We start from the raw sequence: 18,400 nt of genomic DNA on the forward strand, positions 1-18,400 counted from the left end.
GATAGCTCAAGGAAGATGATGCGATGAAGTCCCTGGCTAAGGAAGTTAAATATATACAGCCTCGGTATATGCATTAGTACTAACTCTGGTGACCGTGTAGGTTTTGATAGTTAACCAAACCCTTAATCATCTTAGAAGCGGTAAGTATATGAGGGACTATACCTAGATGGTAACCGATAATTAATCGATTCCATGAGTCAGTTGATACGCACTCCTTTGTATCTTCTAGAACACAAAGTGTAGCTTGGCAACCCACAGACTGGAGCCTCAACCTATCGATTTGATTAAATTGATACATTATTTGAAAACCTTTTGAGAACTCTTTATAATGCGACCAAAATACTGACACTCGATACGAATGGTGGTCTAAATATTGGTGGTGTTACCTAGAGATGATGTACATCTGATGGTTGTCAAAGTCAATAATTTTTTGTGTAGGAATGGAAGGGACATTGTTAATCAAATGAGAGGGTAAGTTGAGGGAATATAGTAAGGGCTGGTCCCGGCTGAGGGCAACATGGTTGATAAACCAAGAATGCCATAAGTTTTGTGAAGAGGGACACTTAAAGAGGGATTATCTGAAGTGGGGAACTTTAGGCATCATGTGGGGAATATATTTTGGTGAGTGTCGCATAGGTGGAAAATAATAATAATAGTGAATATTTTTTCATTGGTATTATTCTATAGGTTGAATAAATTAGGACTATTGATGACTCCAAAATGATAGTAATAAATATATGCATCTAGCTAATTTATCCACTTCTTTATATATATCTGCATACATTATAAACATTTATGTTAATTTGTGGAAAATCATGAATAAAACCACATTCTCTAATTTTGAGTTAATGATTCTCATTTGTGGGATTAACCCTAGTTAACTCATTGAGTTAAGTGGAATGAATCTCACTCTCTTCTTAGTTTATGTGGAAGATTCAGGAATTAGGGGAAACTTTCATTACTAAAGGGGATAATTAAATAGGAGCTATTTGGCACAAAGGAGCAGGCCCAGCCACGACCTTAGGCCAAGAAAGGAAGCCCAAATCAAGACAGCTGGCTTTAGTCTAAAGGCCCGCTAAAGAAGCTCCCTTAAGCCCACTATGAGAGGCATATTGGGCCAAAGAAAGGAGGTCAAGGGGAATGTCCATTCATGACTATTTATGAGCATTTAAATTGCTTGGATGCTGATTGGAGGACATCCTTGGACGTGGATCCAAGCCAGAGAAGAAGATCCAGCCATTCAATCCATAAATCATCGAAGGGTGGAGACTTAAAGATACCATCTTTAATGCTAATTAAGTAAAGAATTATTGAACGTTCCTGGGTTATATTCAAAGGTCTCAATGTTGATTGGAGGACCGTAAGGGAAATGGATCATGACCCAGAAAAGAAGATCTGGCCATCCAATGTATTCAAAATACAATGGCTCTCATTTGCTCTCTCTCCCTATATAAACCCCTTCACCCTATTGAAATATTTATCTTGTGATTCCATCCAAAGTAATGTTTGGTTGCCTAAGTGGAATTGAATCATAGATCCATTCACCTTGGTGAGTGCCAGGCTGAGCAGGAAGCATCCAGGGCTGAAGAAGCTAGTGGAAAGGAGAAGAAAAAGTCCCTTGGGCCTTGGAGGGTGTGACAAAGAGGTTACCTTCTTATTTCTTCTTTTCACTCTTACCTGATCATCTTTGTCTTCTGGTTAGTCTTGGAGCAGCTAACTAACATCAAGATGGTTCCAACGCATCTGACCATGCTAAAAATCCCACACCACATTAGTTTTATCAATATTTTAATTATATTTTAAGTTTATTTGTTTTATATTTTTATTTAATCAGTTATTTATTTTCATAGGTAGTAAACCCACTTCTAAATGCAAATTCTTTGGAATCAAGCCTAGCTCCTCGTGGATCAACCCTTACTCTCCCTAGGGTAGTAAGATTATAATAAATTTTGTTATTTTAATTCAGATAAACCAACGACACTAATTAGTGCCGTTGCCAGGGAGCACGGTGACTTTGTTTAGTGAATTTGTATTTTTAGCTCTTTGCTGAAGTTGAGGGCATCTAACCCTCAATAAACGGTACTTCTAACTTCTTTTTTGGAGATTGATGGTCTTAACAATGTCTAAGGCTAGGGCTAATGCTGAGGAAGATCTAGACACTCAAGATCTTGCCCTTCCAGCAACACTTACAGCTCAAGATAAAGAAGAAGTCGATATGGCAGAAGATGGTCAGCCACAACAAGGGAGGAGAAGGACGACGGTAAACAGATCTACTCCTTGGGGAAGTCTAAGGCAAACTGGCATCAACATCAATGTACGTGAGGGGGTTATGTTTAGGTATGACAATTCCCTACTTAAATCACTCCCTGAATTTACTGGTCAGTCTTCTCAAAATCCCTTAGAATTTCTTGATAATTTTTACATTCGATGTTCCTATCAAAATATTTCTGGTTTAACTACTAAAGCATTAAAAAAGAACTATCCTCGCTTACTAAAATGAGTCTATTGCCAAGGGGGATTGCTGCAAGTAACTTAAAAGGAAGCTGATCTTCATGTAGGGATAAGACAAACAACCAAGAAGCCTGAAGAATTGACTTCCACTTTAAAGAATGCTTTTCTCCCTTACTCACCCCTTGCGAAAGCAAATATTTGTTCTCTATGTTCTAGCAGAGATCATGAGGATGGAGCATGCCAACTTGGAGAGGAGGAGGGGCATGTGTTGAACTACAACCAGCAGCCTTTGGGAGGACCAAAGAGGCCCATCTACAACTACCAAGGAATCTACTCCCAATGGACTAAGGCACCTTTCCAGCAACGAATGCAATTCCAGACTCCACCGCAGCAACCATATCAAGCAGCTCCACAAAACAAGGTACAAGATTTGTCTACTCTAACACCTGTGATCTCTCGCATGATAGATCAGCAGAATTGATGGCTAAGGAAAGAAATGGAGATGTGCATCCAAGCCATGATGGAAACACCAACGAAGATTATGATGGACGCTCAAGAGCAGACCACACAACTTTTGGAGAGCTTGAAGCAAAGGACAGCAGACCATGGTGGTAAGGGAGTTGAATCCAACTCCCACTTAGGTCGATTTCCAACTCAACCTTCCATCAACCCAAGGAATTTATGCCATTTACAAGAGCAAAGCCTACATCATGACAATGAAGAAGATCTTGGAGAAATTCAAGCCATTTCAAAATTGAGAAATGACAAGGAACTTCAAGATCCTCACCTAGGCAAGGAAAAAACCGAAAAAGAAAGATAGGCACCATCACCTAGTGTGGAACCCCTACCTTCAACAGCCCTACCATTCTTTATCCTTTGGCCTTAAAACTCCCTAGGTTTTCTTCTGATTATGAGTATAAACTCCTAGAGAATTCTAAGAAAGCTATTATGTCAATAGCCGTAGAGGACATGATTAAATGTGCTACTTCTTTAAAGAAATATTTAAAGGACTCATGCACATCTAGGAAAACCAAAGAGGTAGTTAAACTTTCTGAAAATGCCTCTAGTATCTTAAACTATGTTCCCATTATAAAGAGAGATCCAGGAGCTCCTTATATTACATGTGAAATCGGTGGAAAAACTTTTACAAGAGTATTATTAGATACATGAGCTAGTATTAGTATTATTCCAAAAGTTTTACATGAGGAATATGGTTTTGGGGAATAAGAGGAAATCTGCATGGATCTATTGCTAGCTGATGGAACAATTAGACAGCCAGAGGGTAGGTTATTTGATGTAATGATAAACGTTGAAAATTGTGATATCCCTGTCAATTGTATTGTAACTGAGGTGAAGAAGAAAAGGGATCTAAGTTTAGCACCTATCATCCTGCGAAGGCCCTTCTTAGTGACAGCTACAACAATCATGGATTGGTAAAAATGGATCATTGAATTTATGGTTGGAGAGGAAAGAGTCAAATTTGACATATCCAAGATGATAAAATGTCCTAAAGGGATTAATGAAGAGTTGAAATTTTGTGATGAAGAGGAGGATGATGTTGAGGCTATTCGATTGAGAGTAGATGACATCAACTAGGAAAAATCAGAACCTGAGCCTCCTACACTCTACCTAGATTTGAACTTAGAGCTTAAAACTCTCCCATCATCTTTGAAACATGCTTTCTTAGATTGTAGAAATTCCCTACATGTAATTGATTCCTCGTCCCTTGCTCCTTAAAAAAAATAATCTGCTTAAGGTATTGAGAGAGCACAAACAGGAATTAGGGTGGACATTTGAGGATATTAGAGGAATCCCTTCATCAATTTGTGAACACAGAATATTTTTGGACGAGGATTCTAAACCTTCCAGGGAGCACCAACATAGGCTGAACCCACATATGAGAGAAATATTAGAGAAGGAAATATTGAAATGGCTAGATGCAGGTATTATTTATGCCATTTATGATAGTTAATGGGTCAGCCTTGTTCACATGGTGCCACAGAAATCTGGAATAGCAGTAGAGATCAATGAAAAGGGAGAAGAAACCAAGAAAAGGCTGATAACAGGATGGAGGGTATGTATTGACTATAGAAATTAAATAAGGCTACAAAGAAATACCATTATCCCCTTCCTTTCATTGATCAAATTTTAGAAAACCTATAAGGACAGAATTTCTTTTGTTTTCTTGATGTTTATTCAGGATATAATCAATTTAACTTACATTCATCCTGATGATCAAGAGAAAACAAGTTTTACCAGCCCTATAGGTACGTATGCCTTTAGGCGCATGCCTTTTGGCCTATGTAATACTCCAGCCACCTTACAAAGATGCATGAACTCTTGATTCTTTGATTTAGTAGGTGATTGTTCAGAAATATTTCTGGAATTTTTTTCTGTATTTGGATATTCCTTTGAAAATTGCCTACTAAATCCTACTAAATTTATTCAAAGGTGCATTGAAAGTAACCTTGTGCTAAGTTGGGAAAAATCTCATTTTATGGTACATGAGGGAGTGGTATTGGGGCACATGGTTAGTAATCGTGGACTGGAAGTGGACAAGGCCAAAATAGAAGTCATCTAGGGCCTTCCACTTCCCACAACTCTAAAAACCCTTGGAGGGTTCCTGGGCCATGCAGGTTTCTATAGGAGATTCATTCTAAACTTTGCTAAAATTTCCAAACCTCTTACTAATTTCCTCTCTAGTAAAACTAATGAAATCATTTTGGATAAAAATGCTATTTCTGCTTTTGATGAGCTGAAGAAGGCCCTCACACATGCAACTATTTTACAAGCTCCACATTGGAGCTTGCCATTTGAAATCATGCGTGATGCCTCGGATTTTGCTGTAGGGGCAGTCTTAGGACAAAGGAAAGAGAAGAAAACTGTGGCCATATATTATGCTAGTAGGACTTTAATTGATGCACAACTCAATTACTCTACCTTAGAAAAAGAACTGCTAGCCGTAATTTTTGATTCAGAAAAATTTCAACCTTATTTGCTTTGTAGTAAAATTATAGTTTATATTGATCACATGTCATTAAAATATATTGTCTAAAAAATAAGCTAAACTTAGGCTCATCAGATGGACTTTATTATTACAAGAATTTGACATAAAAATTAAAGATAAAAAGGGTTGTGAAAATTATGTTGCTGATCATCTTTCTAGGGTCAAAGTAAATGATCCCTCACTTATCCACGAAGCATTTCTAGTCATCCAAAGAGGAAATGTTCCATGGTTCGCAAACATTGTCCATTTTTTGGTGACAGTAAAGGTCCCTTCAGGACGTAGATACAATTAGAGAGACAAGTTCTTCAAGGACATGTGAGATTACTTTTGGGAAAAACCAGAGCTACCAAGGAGCTGATCAAATTCGTAGAAGATGCATACCTGTAGAAGAACAAAAGATGCGTACAACATCCTTAAATTGTGCCATTCCAACCCAGGTGGAGGTCACTATTCGGCTAAGGTAACAGCCCATAAGGTAATGGAAATTGGGTTTTATTGGCAAACCTTACTTAAAGATGCACATGATTGATAGAAAAAATCACATGCCTCTAAAACCCATTTTAGAAGTAGAAATATTTGAGTTATGAGGCATTGATTTCATGGGAACATTTCCTAATTCTAATGGATATGAGTATATTTTAATGGCTGTAGACTATGTCTCAAAGTGGGTAGAAGCCATAGCCACTAAAACCAATACCTATAGAATTGTCACTGATTTTGTGGATGTCCTAGGGATATAATTAGTGATCGGGGGTCGCAATTGGACATCTTTTGAAAAATATGGTGTACAACATAGAGTCACCACCCCATATCACCCGCAAGCTAATGGGCAGGTTGAATCGTGTACCGGGGAAATTTAGAAAATCCTTCAAAAAGTTGTAAAGCCCAATGGGAAAGATTGGCCATACAAACTAAATGAAGCATTATGGGCCTATAGAACACCCTACAAAACACCTGTAGGAATGTCCCATTTTAGGTAGATATTTGGAAAACCATGCCATCTACCATTGGAGTTGGAACATAAAGATTCATGGGCCATTAAAAAGCTAAATCTTTCTTTAGACGGAGCAAAAAAATGCAGGTTGATCTAGCTCCAGGAACTTGAAGAAGTCAGGAATGAGGCTTATGAAAACTCCAAGATATATAAAGCCAAGATGAAGGCCTTCCACGACAAGAACATCAGAAGGACCTTTATCAAAGATCAAAAGGTATGGCTGTACAATTCAAGATTAAAACTCTTTCCCGAAAAGCAAAAAAGTAGATGGAATGGACTTTATTTGGTAGTCGAATCATATGAAAATGGGGCCATTTTAATTTACGATTGTAGAACCCAAAAAAAATCCACAGTTAATGAGAAAAACGCTGAAGCCTTACCTATATGATTATCCACATCATCAGCCCCTTAACATGATCATGGAAAAACCTACAGGTTAGTGAAGTAACATTTGTAGAGCCACATTAAAGCTTTTATTTATATTTGTTACCTTTGTTCTTTTCTTTCGCTTATTTTTTTTCTTTGGCTTCAGAAAATGCCAACCGCCAATATATGAAATGGACGTGAAGAAACCTGCATGAACCCACTGTTTGCACGCTCTAAACTCCTTTTTATACTTTCCTATGCACCGAGGACTATGCAATTACTAAGTGAGGGGAAATTCAATCTGCCTTAATTTATTTTTTGAAATTATGATTTCTCCATGTGTTTTAATAAAGTTGGGAGTATAAAAAATTCTTGAATTCAACATCATGCCATAACCAAACTTTGGACAGCCCCTCTTATCCTTTGCCCTAGAAGAAAATTTAGGGAACCTAGGCTTAGTGAGCGCATGATGATCATATTATAGGGGCATCAATGATGAGTTTTTGGTATGATATGATCTTATCTCCAAATGGCGAGAGCACAGGGTAAGGTGAAAGACAGATTGGAAAATAAAAAGGTGTATACCCCATAGATAGGGATTTGAGTGTTGAGTGAAAGTATGACACCCCCGCTACACCCATATTTCGAATTAACTGAACCTATCTATGTGAATGACTACCTGTTAGCCTAATCATATGCTGGATAGTGAGATGCATCTCTTCAAGTCTTGAGCACATGACCCCTCCATCTCACACCTTTATAAAATATCTTCATCCCATAGTTCTTCATTTGCCATCCTCATCCATCTATGTTACTTACTTTTTACCACCTTTACCTCATTGTACCTTGATAGGACACCTCCTCCACCTCATTACTTATGAAATGCCTTACTCCCAAGTCTTAGTATCCTTCTTATCTTTGAAAACAATATCACATCGATATTTCTCATCTGATATAAATTTTTTTCCATTCATATTCGCTCTACATCTTCTCATTCTATTTTTTCTATCTGATCCTCAAAGTTGATCACAAACCTCTCTAAGGAGAGAGTGACTTGAGGCCACATTGACCTCAAGTAAGTGTGATCTTGAGCACTAAATATAGTGAAAAATGAGCTGGAGTTCTACATACCATCTTGAGGAGAGCTCCGACTTGATTGCATGCATCTGTGATTGACTTTCATTGAAACAAAATTATTTGACTGAGGCAGTTTATAAATTCCTTCTTACTCCCTTGATGGTGGACCATCCAGTTGATTGCGCCCCGACCCGCCATCAGCTATGTTGCGTAGTCGAAGCCGACATGAAGAATCTACAATTCCACTATCATGTTTGAGAAGCAGCCACATTGTCTCGCTTTGTGTCATTTGTCTTTATGTAATTTGCATTTTTCATCATCTTTGGATTGTTGGGAGGCCTCTCCTGTGTGAGTACCAGCCTCCTGTGTGCATTTTTATTTTTAAGTTATGATTAGTGCCATCATAACTTTAAAAAAAATCTCATTTGAATATCACTTTTTATCCTTTCATAATTTAAAATTTTCCTCTCCTAGCCGTCACTATGCATTGATGTGCGGTGCCGTGCGGTGCTTGTGCAGTAGGGACAGCCCTCTGTTCGCCCGCAAGGCATAGGGTACACGATCGGGGGGGGGGGGGGGAGGGGGGGGATGGGAGCGCACACAACCACAGGGCATAGGGTAGCCCTTTGCAGGACTTGCCCAAATCAGTTTAGTCCTGACCATTGGTTAAGCCCGATAGGGTTTAAGCCCATTTTGCTAAGACTTCACTTAACCAAATTGGGCTGAACCATAGTGGGCTGACCCAGTAAGAGCAGCCCTATACGGGCTACACCGGGGGGGGGGAGGAGGGGAGGGGGGGGAGCGCACACAACCGCAGGGCATAGGGTAGCCCTTTGCAGGACTTGCCCAAATCAGTTTAGTCCTGACCATTGGTTAAGCCCGATAGGGTTTAAGCCCATTTTGCTAAGACTTCACTTAACCAAATTGGGCTGAACCATAGTGGGCTGACCCAGTAAGAGTAGCCCTTTATGGGCCACACCAGGTCTGCTGGTCCATCTTGTCAGCCGCCATTGCAGCTCTGCCACCATCATTGTCGTCGACACCACCGGCGCCGCTCGCCGCCGCCCGCTGTCGCCCACAGCCGCACCTCCACCTGCAGTTGCTGCCCACCACCGCACATCCCCCGTCGCTGCCGCTCGCCGCCACCGCCGCTCTACTACGTCGCCCCGTCCACCGTTGGCGATCGCCGGAATAGGTAAATTGCATATTCCTAGTATTTAAAACATATTAAAAAATCAATAAAAATTGCAAAAAATGGAAAAAAATTATTTTCTGTATTTAAGGAATCTGAATAAAGAAGAAAAATTCCAGCAAAACATATAATAAAATTTCAGTCACTGTAACATCTAAAACAAAATTTCAAAAAAATCTAATTCTCGTTTTTAATATTTCTAGTGGTTTTTGGTGTAAATGAAAATCTATAAAACTCTGTAAATATTTATTTTTTATTTATTTTGTTATGAAAAATTAGGAAACTTAGTGTAAAAACATTTGTCTTTTTCTTTGTATTTTGACTTTAACATAAATCATATGAAATTATAGAAAATTAAAAATCTAGAAAAATCCCAGAAATTGTATTTTTCATTTTTAAAGTCATTATCTATACCCCAATCTTGAGAAAAAATTCTGTAATTAAATTTCTGCCTCTCTATGGATCGACCCCTGACTTTCCCATCTTAATTCTAGTCTATTTAAGAGAAAATTTTTCATAAATATTGTTGGTTACGTCTGAATCAAAACAACGACATAAAACCCCTAAATTTGGTTTTATCAAGACTCTTCTGATGACTTCTCACCATATCAATACTAAACAGGATGACAAATTAGAGTGTGACAGTGGAACAATCCCTAAGCTCTTTTAGCTTAAATAAGTGGATGACGGACTACATACACATAGTAACGAATGACCAAAATGTTCCAGTAGTGAGTTTGTAGACTTTTTTGTAGCTTCTAGTGAAATAGGTGTACCTAGGAAACCCACTAGCTAGAGGCTCAGCCTAACAATTGTGTAAATTTGATCCATAATTGGGTAATCTACTTTAAAACTAGTTTTAAAAGTTAATAAAGATTAATATACCAGTGGAGTGAATAGTTAGACATTACATCGACCATTAGGATCATACAAAAAGGGTTTTCGATGGCGGGACATATACTTAAGGTATAGTAGTTTTAGTAAAAAATATTAATACAAGAAGGCCCTAAATGAAAGTATCCCAAGGTAGAACTATTTAGCAATATACCATGCTTCATCCTTCCCCCTTGGCTCTTCTACACTTTTGATGTGATTGAAAAATGGCCTAAGATAACCCTAGATTTAAACGAGGAGATTCAGCATGTCCGGGGTTGTGTGAATTATCTCTATAGCCTAGATTCATGAACATTTCAACACATCTCTCATAACTTGCAAATTATAATGTTAGATTGTTGAATATTAGATTACATATATGTGTTTTATTAGCCATATTTGCATGTTATCATACATAAATGGACAGAAATGACTTGTAGAATGATTTTATAATTCTTTTTAATTTTTTAGTATTTTTGGCATGACATTTAACCTCAGTACATTGAAGAATTATTATTTTCAAGGCATAAAACACTTGGCTAGAAGTTGGTAATGGTTTTAGTATTTTTTTCTTGAATTTCTCCATATTTTTGTTATAATCTAAAGACCATTATATGGCCTGGAAATAATTTTTCTAATTAAAAAAATATTTTTTATGATTTATTTAGTATTTAAATGATTTTTATGAAATTCGTGGCACCCACGCCATTCGCCCGAAAATTTGGGAGAATGATTGGATGTCTTCAATGATGCTTTATTGGCTCATTATGGCATCACAATGCGCGATGCCATAATGAGAAAATCATTATTTGGAAAAGATTATCAGGCGCGGGTTGCAAGGAAAAGGTATGGTTTGCTTGTTTTTCTTCATTGTCTTTTTCTGCAGTAAATGCAAGTAGAGAATCAATGCACGTGGAATCGATAAGCCGCTTGCATTGATTAAAACTATAAAGATTTCTTTTTTATTTTTTTAAGATAGGCGCTGATGCGGGCCAACGTGGCACAATCTCAGCCACACAAAAGGTCATTTTTTATCTCTCTCTTAATGGCAATGATTGTGCCATTTTAGTGTGCAAAAATGTGGCAATGCGTGATCCGAGGGCGGTGAAACAAGGACACAAACCAGAAACACCACTTCCATCTACATGGAGGAGAGATAAAATTAATGGAATGGCCAGGATTAATCGCCAGTAAAATGACGATATCTTGAGATCTAGCCATCTGATTGCACCCAAATTTTGAGGGTAGGTTTGTCTTTTCACCCTCCACAATCCTTATGGTTGGATTTTTAAATAGAGGCTGAGAACAAGCGTAAATTTACTTTGAATGCTCTCCCCAAGAAATTGGCCAAGAAGGACACAAGTGCTGCTTTTAAAGTAAACAGATCTTTGTTCATTATTCAAATTTATAAGTTTCCTCTTCACTTTTTGAACTTCTTGAACGCTTCTAAAAAGCCAAGGCATGGGCAAAATGTACATGCCCTTGGATATGATTTTTATGGTGATTAGCACTGCAATTTGATTTTGATTCAAGATCTGACTCTTGATTCTTAGTTCTACATTGCATCTTAGATCTCTTGATTAGGGTTGAATTTCATCTTAAATTCATTTTCCCCAAAAATTTTCTACTCTCTCTCTTGGTTAATCCATCCACTTTATCTTTCTAGATATAGATATTGATGGTTTGAAAATTCAATTCAATATATAAAAAACCAAAATACAAAATTTCATTGAAAGATTCATCCCTCTTCAAACCCAATTTCAAAACTCCTCTTTCTTATAAATTCACACTTTAATACATAAAAAATATAATGGATAAATTAGACTGATTTAAATCTTGATAATCCAAATTAATCTTATTCAAGAATAAAAATTATCCTATCTAGAGTGTCTGCACAAAAAAAAAAAGATCATAATTAAGCTTTTGCTAAATTCTGATTAATTACAAAACAAAATTTAACACAATTAAGGTCCATTAAATTTAAAATTACTTGATCTTTTATTAATTCAATTGAAATAGGATAAAAGTTCATTCAAAGTGACTCCCTGTTGTTCGGCCACTTTCTCATCCTAAACTTTCTATATTTGAAAAAGAGAATTCTATAAATTTATCACATAAGCTTAAATCAAAAAGACATATTTACAAATCAAATTTAGGCTTATCAATCTCACCTGAGGAACCGAGATATTATACAGTTTGTAACAAGGTGAAGTTTTATGATTTTTTGATTTCACAAAACTTTTATTATTCTGTTTTATTTTTAAAAAATCAAAAAAATTATGAAACCCATCAAATATTTCTAAAAGAGTAAATTTTAATTAAAAACTTCCAATATATTTATCATAATTTTGACATAAAAAATCACAGATTTAAATCTCCAGAAATAGTCTGAATAATGTTCGAATTAGAATCGCCATATCCAATTTCAAAATCAATCTCTCAATGTCTTCTTTCACTTTTTATATTCTTTCGTTCTTAAATTTCTGCCTCTGAATTCAAAATTTGTCATGCATAATCTTTTTTTCCTTATAAGATTGTGAATCTATTTATTTTATTCCTTTTTTCATAAGCTTTTATTTTATGATATCAAAACTTAGATTAGAATCTCTAATAAATATTAATATATGTTTTTAATTTTATCTTGTAATTATCTTTCATCTAGTTCTAAATCTCATATTGATTGTTTCTGTGCCCTGTGAAAATCACAGTCCAAAAGCTTAAGAGATCTTTCCATCCCTAGAACACTCATCAAGGCATTTTACATCAATCCAGGTCCATAGAACCTGGGATCGTGCTTTTGATGCGGGGCGTTCCAAGATTTAAAGGAAATAAGGTTGGGCTCTAAAGTTTTCACAGCCCAAACCTTATGATAAGTTTTACATCTTCAGCATAATATTTTATATTGATTTTGTGATTTTGTTTCAAGTTATGAATAGTTTCTAATGTCCATAAAAATCCAAAGAACTTAGAATCACATCTTCGGTTGAGTTTTGAAAGAGTTACTGGGGTTTGAAGTTGGACGTGGAAGAATCAAATGGTAAACTAATAACGTGAAAAGATTAATCTCTAGCGATCTATCTGATTCGATTTTGAGTAATTTGTGTGAGATAACTGTAGTGAAAAATTAGTTTTTAAAACCATCGGTAGAATGGTCTCGTGTTGTGCAAGAATTTAAAAGATATTTGAATTTTAAGTACCAAAGGACAAACACAAATAAATGAATTTCGTCCAAAGAGAAGCGTGGAGAAGAGGATCTAAGGAAAGAATGACAAAAAATATAGAATAACTACTATAGGGAAGTCATAATTACATTAATGAAATTTTCTCTCTGAATTAATAAATTTATGATCTAAAATATTCTTATTGAACTACACAAAATTAGGCCTTGTCTTGAATACTACTTAAGCAGTTGTCACATTAAGTGTTGTTGAAGAGAAGATATTTTTCTGAATTATTTTGATCTTTGGAGGCCGTATGAAGAAGGCTTTCGGGGCAAAGTTGAAGTAGATCAAGCAAGATCTTCTGTGGAAAACTTTGGGGGTTGAGGACGACAGAGCTTCATCAACTTTTTCCATTTTTGGTATCCTTTTTCATCTCTATTTCAAGTGATTTTTGTAGGGGGGCATTCACACAGACATGGTTTGTGCACATCATCACCTGTAGGTGGATAACCCAAACATCATAAGGGATTAGCCTAATCTGTCTCAAAAAGTAATTGTGTCTCCCATTTCCTCTACCTCATTTCTTACGTAGAAAAGTCCTAGGTTAATGAAAAAACAAAAATAATATAGAGTGATAACCTAATTCACACCTCTCCCTATAATCTTGTTGGCCCAGCTCTGTGTATACCAGAAAATAATTAGAGAGATGATTATATATGAAAATTCAAGAATCAGAATTTCTATGGAAATGCTGAGCCCAGCGCCCAGGCCGGTTTTGGCTAATCTATCTCTCTCAATGTTCTACGTGTAAATCAAGCAGGGACGAGGAAGCTTTGGATGCGCTCCACTAGAATATGAAGACGTAATGGCCTTTTATGCACTTGTTCCTAATTTACCAAATCAAGGTAGCAAGATGATAAAACCTTGATATCTTGAGGCCTAGACGTTCGATTGAGCTGAAATTTTGAGGGCATGTTTGTCTTTTCCCCCTCTACAATCCAGACAGTTGGATCTTTAAATAGAGGTCTGGAAGAGGGCGTCCCGTCCGGGTTGATCTTGAACAGCTTCTCCACAATCTTCGTGTACGCCGTCTCGTGTCGCTTCTTGTCCGCCGCGATTGTGCCGCAGATCTGCGCCAGCTTCACGTCCCCGTGCTGCACGTGACATCGGAGGTTGCTATCATGGCAGATGCTAAACTGGATGTCACAAAGGTTGATTCCTATACTCGACCGAGCCCTCCTTGTTCGTCGAGATTTCCTGCGCGTTCCCCATTGCGCACTTCCTCTTCCTCTTCCTATTCTTCCTCTCCCGGCATACCTATAGGGGGGGGGGAGGGGGGGAAGAAGGGCAGCTAATAATCCCATATGGAAAATTTTACAAAGATATTTTAGTTTATAATAGGCCCATGTTGCAAGAACACATTTGGCGAATTTATTTTTTTGAAGAATTGAAGTTTCTTTCTTCTTGGAATATTTGCCCTAGCCTTCTCCCCTCCCGTTCTGGCCGATGCCGCCACTGATCGTCGCCGTGCCCGTGCCCTTGGCCACCGCCCTGCACCCTGGCCGTCCGCGCCCCTTGGCCGTTGCCTTGCTCCCAAAAAGCTATAGCAACCCGGGGAGGGCGATAAAGAGGCCAACTTTAGGCGGCCCAAACCACCGTGGTCGGCGGCCAGTTAGACCTCATTTGGGGTCACTTGATTCCCCGGTGACTTAGTAGGATTCAGCCGCGTCCGACGATCAACCGGTCCCGTCTGGTGGCACACCATCAATTTTTTCGAGAAGGAATTCTACAGTAGTGGCGAGAGACCCTTCTAGGTGGGATGGGCTAGAGGAGAGGTGTAACTGCCCTCCAGCTACTTTGAACTCCCACAGTGATGCTATAGGAGCTCTAGAAGGCCCTAGATCTGCGTCATTATGTAGGCAAATGAGCGTGGATGCACACTAGAGATAGGTGGTGTCAATCAGCTTCCTGCCCTAGCTTGTCTGAATATGTGCAGTCCATGGAGATTACTAAAACCAATCTAGTAGATGTGTAGTGTATCAACATCTGAGATTCCACAGAATTAGATGAAACTTTGAAGTTTTATTTATCAAAATATAACATGCCTCTTTCAGACAATTTCACAAAGGCCCTCCATAATTGTCTCCATCTCCACCTAAGTTCTTATATTCCCCTATAAATATCTAAATATTGCTAATATCTCTCTCAATTTTAAACCCTTATCTTATATAAATATTATCTACTTCATTAACCGACATACAAGGAAATAATTGCTTCCTTACTATCATCATTATTATTATATCCTTCTGTTCTCCATCTTTCTCTAATCTTATATAAATAAAATATCTTTATTCTTGAGATCCTTGGATTATTTATCACTCACAAGAATATCACTTAAAATAAATAATACAGGAAATAATTTAAAAAGATCAGTATCTTAATTAATCTATCAAAATATTATTACTCTTACATCTTAATTAAAATTTAAAAATAATCATCCCATTATCTATCGTACTCTCTTCCTTAATTAGACCACTATAAATAAATTTCAACATCACACTCACTTACTAGCTATTATGTCTTCAAAAAAATATTAATCTTACATGTAGATAAATTAAATGTTATGGGATATATATTTTACCTCTGCCTTTCCATATTTATTTGTAATTATTACCACTTTATTACATGTGCCACTAATCTGATACCTTATCAACATCATCTTATTTCTACCTCTTCATTGGTTATTTTATTTTATAATATAATTAATTTCTCTTATTAATAATTTTATCATCCTATTTCCTTAATTATAATTAAATATTTCATTTATCTGAATCACCATAGAGACAACCAAACTGACCACCATCCATAATTTCTCAACCAACAATCCAGGACATGTGTCTGCATATATTTTAGATTTCTCAAAGCATTTATAGGGAATAAAAGACTTTTTTTGTGTTGACACATTTACTCAATGTCGGCCTTCAGAAAAATCATTCATTCTGATTTAAGAGAGTCGTAGTTTCATTGTGCCATGTATGCCTATGCATTTAAAATATAAAACTCATGAGATAATGATTGGCTATTTTTGCATCATGATTTTGGGTTCCATAATAACATCTTTTACGATGATTTGGTATTCTTATAATTCCCAAGAATCAGTTATTACTCTTCATTTGAATAAATCAGATTTCAACAGTTTGGAAAATGATTCAATTAAAGATGTATTAAAAACTTCACACGTTACTAGATCCCCCAATGTAGTAATTCATTATAAATCCATTGAATTTTAATGTAACATGAAGTGTCGTGATCGAGCGGCATGTGTTACACCACCGAGAACGGACGTATATGCATGATGCAACAATGATAAATGATGTGATTCCTTGAAAAATTAACAAAAAAAATGATGGTAAAACCTACTGGTAGAGAATGTAAGCACAGATAATGACACAAGGGGGTCAAGGCACCGACAAGCTCTTGATAACCTGAGTGATCGGCTCGAAGACCGACATTGTGGGGAACGTTCATCATCTGTGAACGTCCACGTCGGCTGGTTGGCCTAAAATTGTTGTGTAAATACGTCGTTGTTTGGGCTTTTATAATAAAATTTATAATAACCCCAACTAAATACTATGTATACAAAAAGCAAGGGGTCCAACCACAGGAAGGCACTAAGGAAGAATTTTATCTGATTTCAAATCAATTAATTAAAGACTGATTTAATTTTTGCACTTAATAAACCTTAATTATGTTAAATTCTGATTATAATTAATCAAAATTAAGTTGAAACTTAATTTTTTGATCTTAATACTTCGATCAAGACATTCAAGATAGGATAATGTTGATTATAATAGCATATTAATTCATATTACCAATTTCTCAATCAAGATGATTTATGAAGATAATTTTATGTATTAAAATTGGGAATTATTAAGCAAGAAAGGGGATTTTAAAATTGGACTTTAGGATGGACGAATTCTTGGATGAAATTTTGGATTTAGGTTTTTTATATATTGAATTGAATTTTCAAACAATCAATTTTAGATCTTGAGAGAGAAAGTAGATTAATTAACCTAGAGACAGAAATTAGAAGAAATTGGGGAAAAATGGATTAAAGATAAAATTCGACCCTAATTTAAAGATCTAAAATATCAAATTGGATCAAAATCAATGTAGAACTAATAATTAAAAAACCACTATTAAATAAAAATCAAAATGCAATGCTAATCACCATTCAAATAAACTTTAAGAGCATGTACATTTTGCCCATGCCATGGCGCTTTAGAATCTTTCAAGAAGAAGTTTAAAAAGCAAATGAGAAACTTACAACTCTCAATGATGAATCAGGATCTGTCGACTTCCAAAGCAACTCCTGTCTCCTTCCTGGCAAAGTCCTTAGGGAAAGCTTCAAAAAATGAATTTTGCCTTCTTCTCGACCTCTATTTAAAAATCCAACCATATGGATTGTAGAATGGGAAAAGAAAAATATCCCCTAAAAATTTCAGCTCAATCGGACAGCTAGATCTCAAGATATCGCCAATTTACTAAGGATTAATATTAGCCATCGGATATTTTTATCTCCTGAAAGAAAATATGAAACTCCTTTTTTTTATTCGTTGCCTTGATTTTTCTGCCCTTGGATCGCGTTCTGACACGCTAATGCGCACTTCCACTGGCCCTAGTCATTGCTATGAGAAAGTCACAAAAATATTCTTTTGGAGTGGCTGAGATCACGCCACGTCATCCCCCGTCAACCCTTTTTAAAAAAAAACAGAAAAGACAAACCCTTTTTGTTGAAAATCATTACACGCGGTTATCGGTTGCTGTGTGCAATCAATGCATGCAGCAAATCGATTTCGCATGTATTGATATGCCTTTTTTTATAAATGAACGAGGAGATCCATTCTCCACGTGCATTTATTGCACGAAAAAAATCAATAAACAGAAAATGACAAAACAAACCTTTTTCTCGCCACCCGTGCCTTGTACTTTTTCTATGTTCATTGATTCGCTCATTATGGCATCGCGAGGCGCAATGCCATAATGAGGCTATTATTGATTACTTTGGTGCTTCCAATCATTCACCGGGATTTTCGGGCGAATGACGTGGTCGCTTCCAATTGAATATAAGAAAATCATATTTAAATATTAGATAAATCATAAAAGTCAATTCTTTTAATTCTTACATAAAATCTTGGCTAAATAATGGTAAAAAAAATGTAAAAAATATGGAAATTTTCTATAAAAATTAGAAAAACCCTTACCAACCTTTAGCCAAG

The sequence above is a fragment of the Wolffia australiana genome, chromosome 10 (genome assembly GCF_029677425.1).
Source record: "Wolffia australiana isolate 7733 chromosome 10, ASM2967742v1".
NCBI lineage: Eukaryota > Viridiplantae > Streptophyta > Magnoliopsida > Alismatales > Araceae > Wolffia > Wolffia australiana.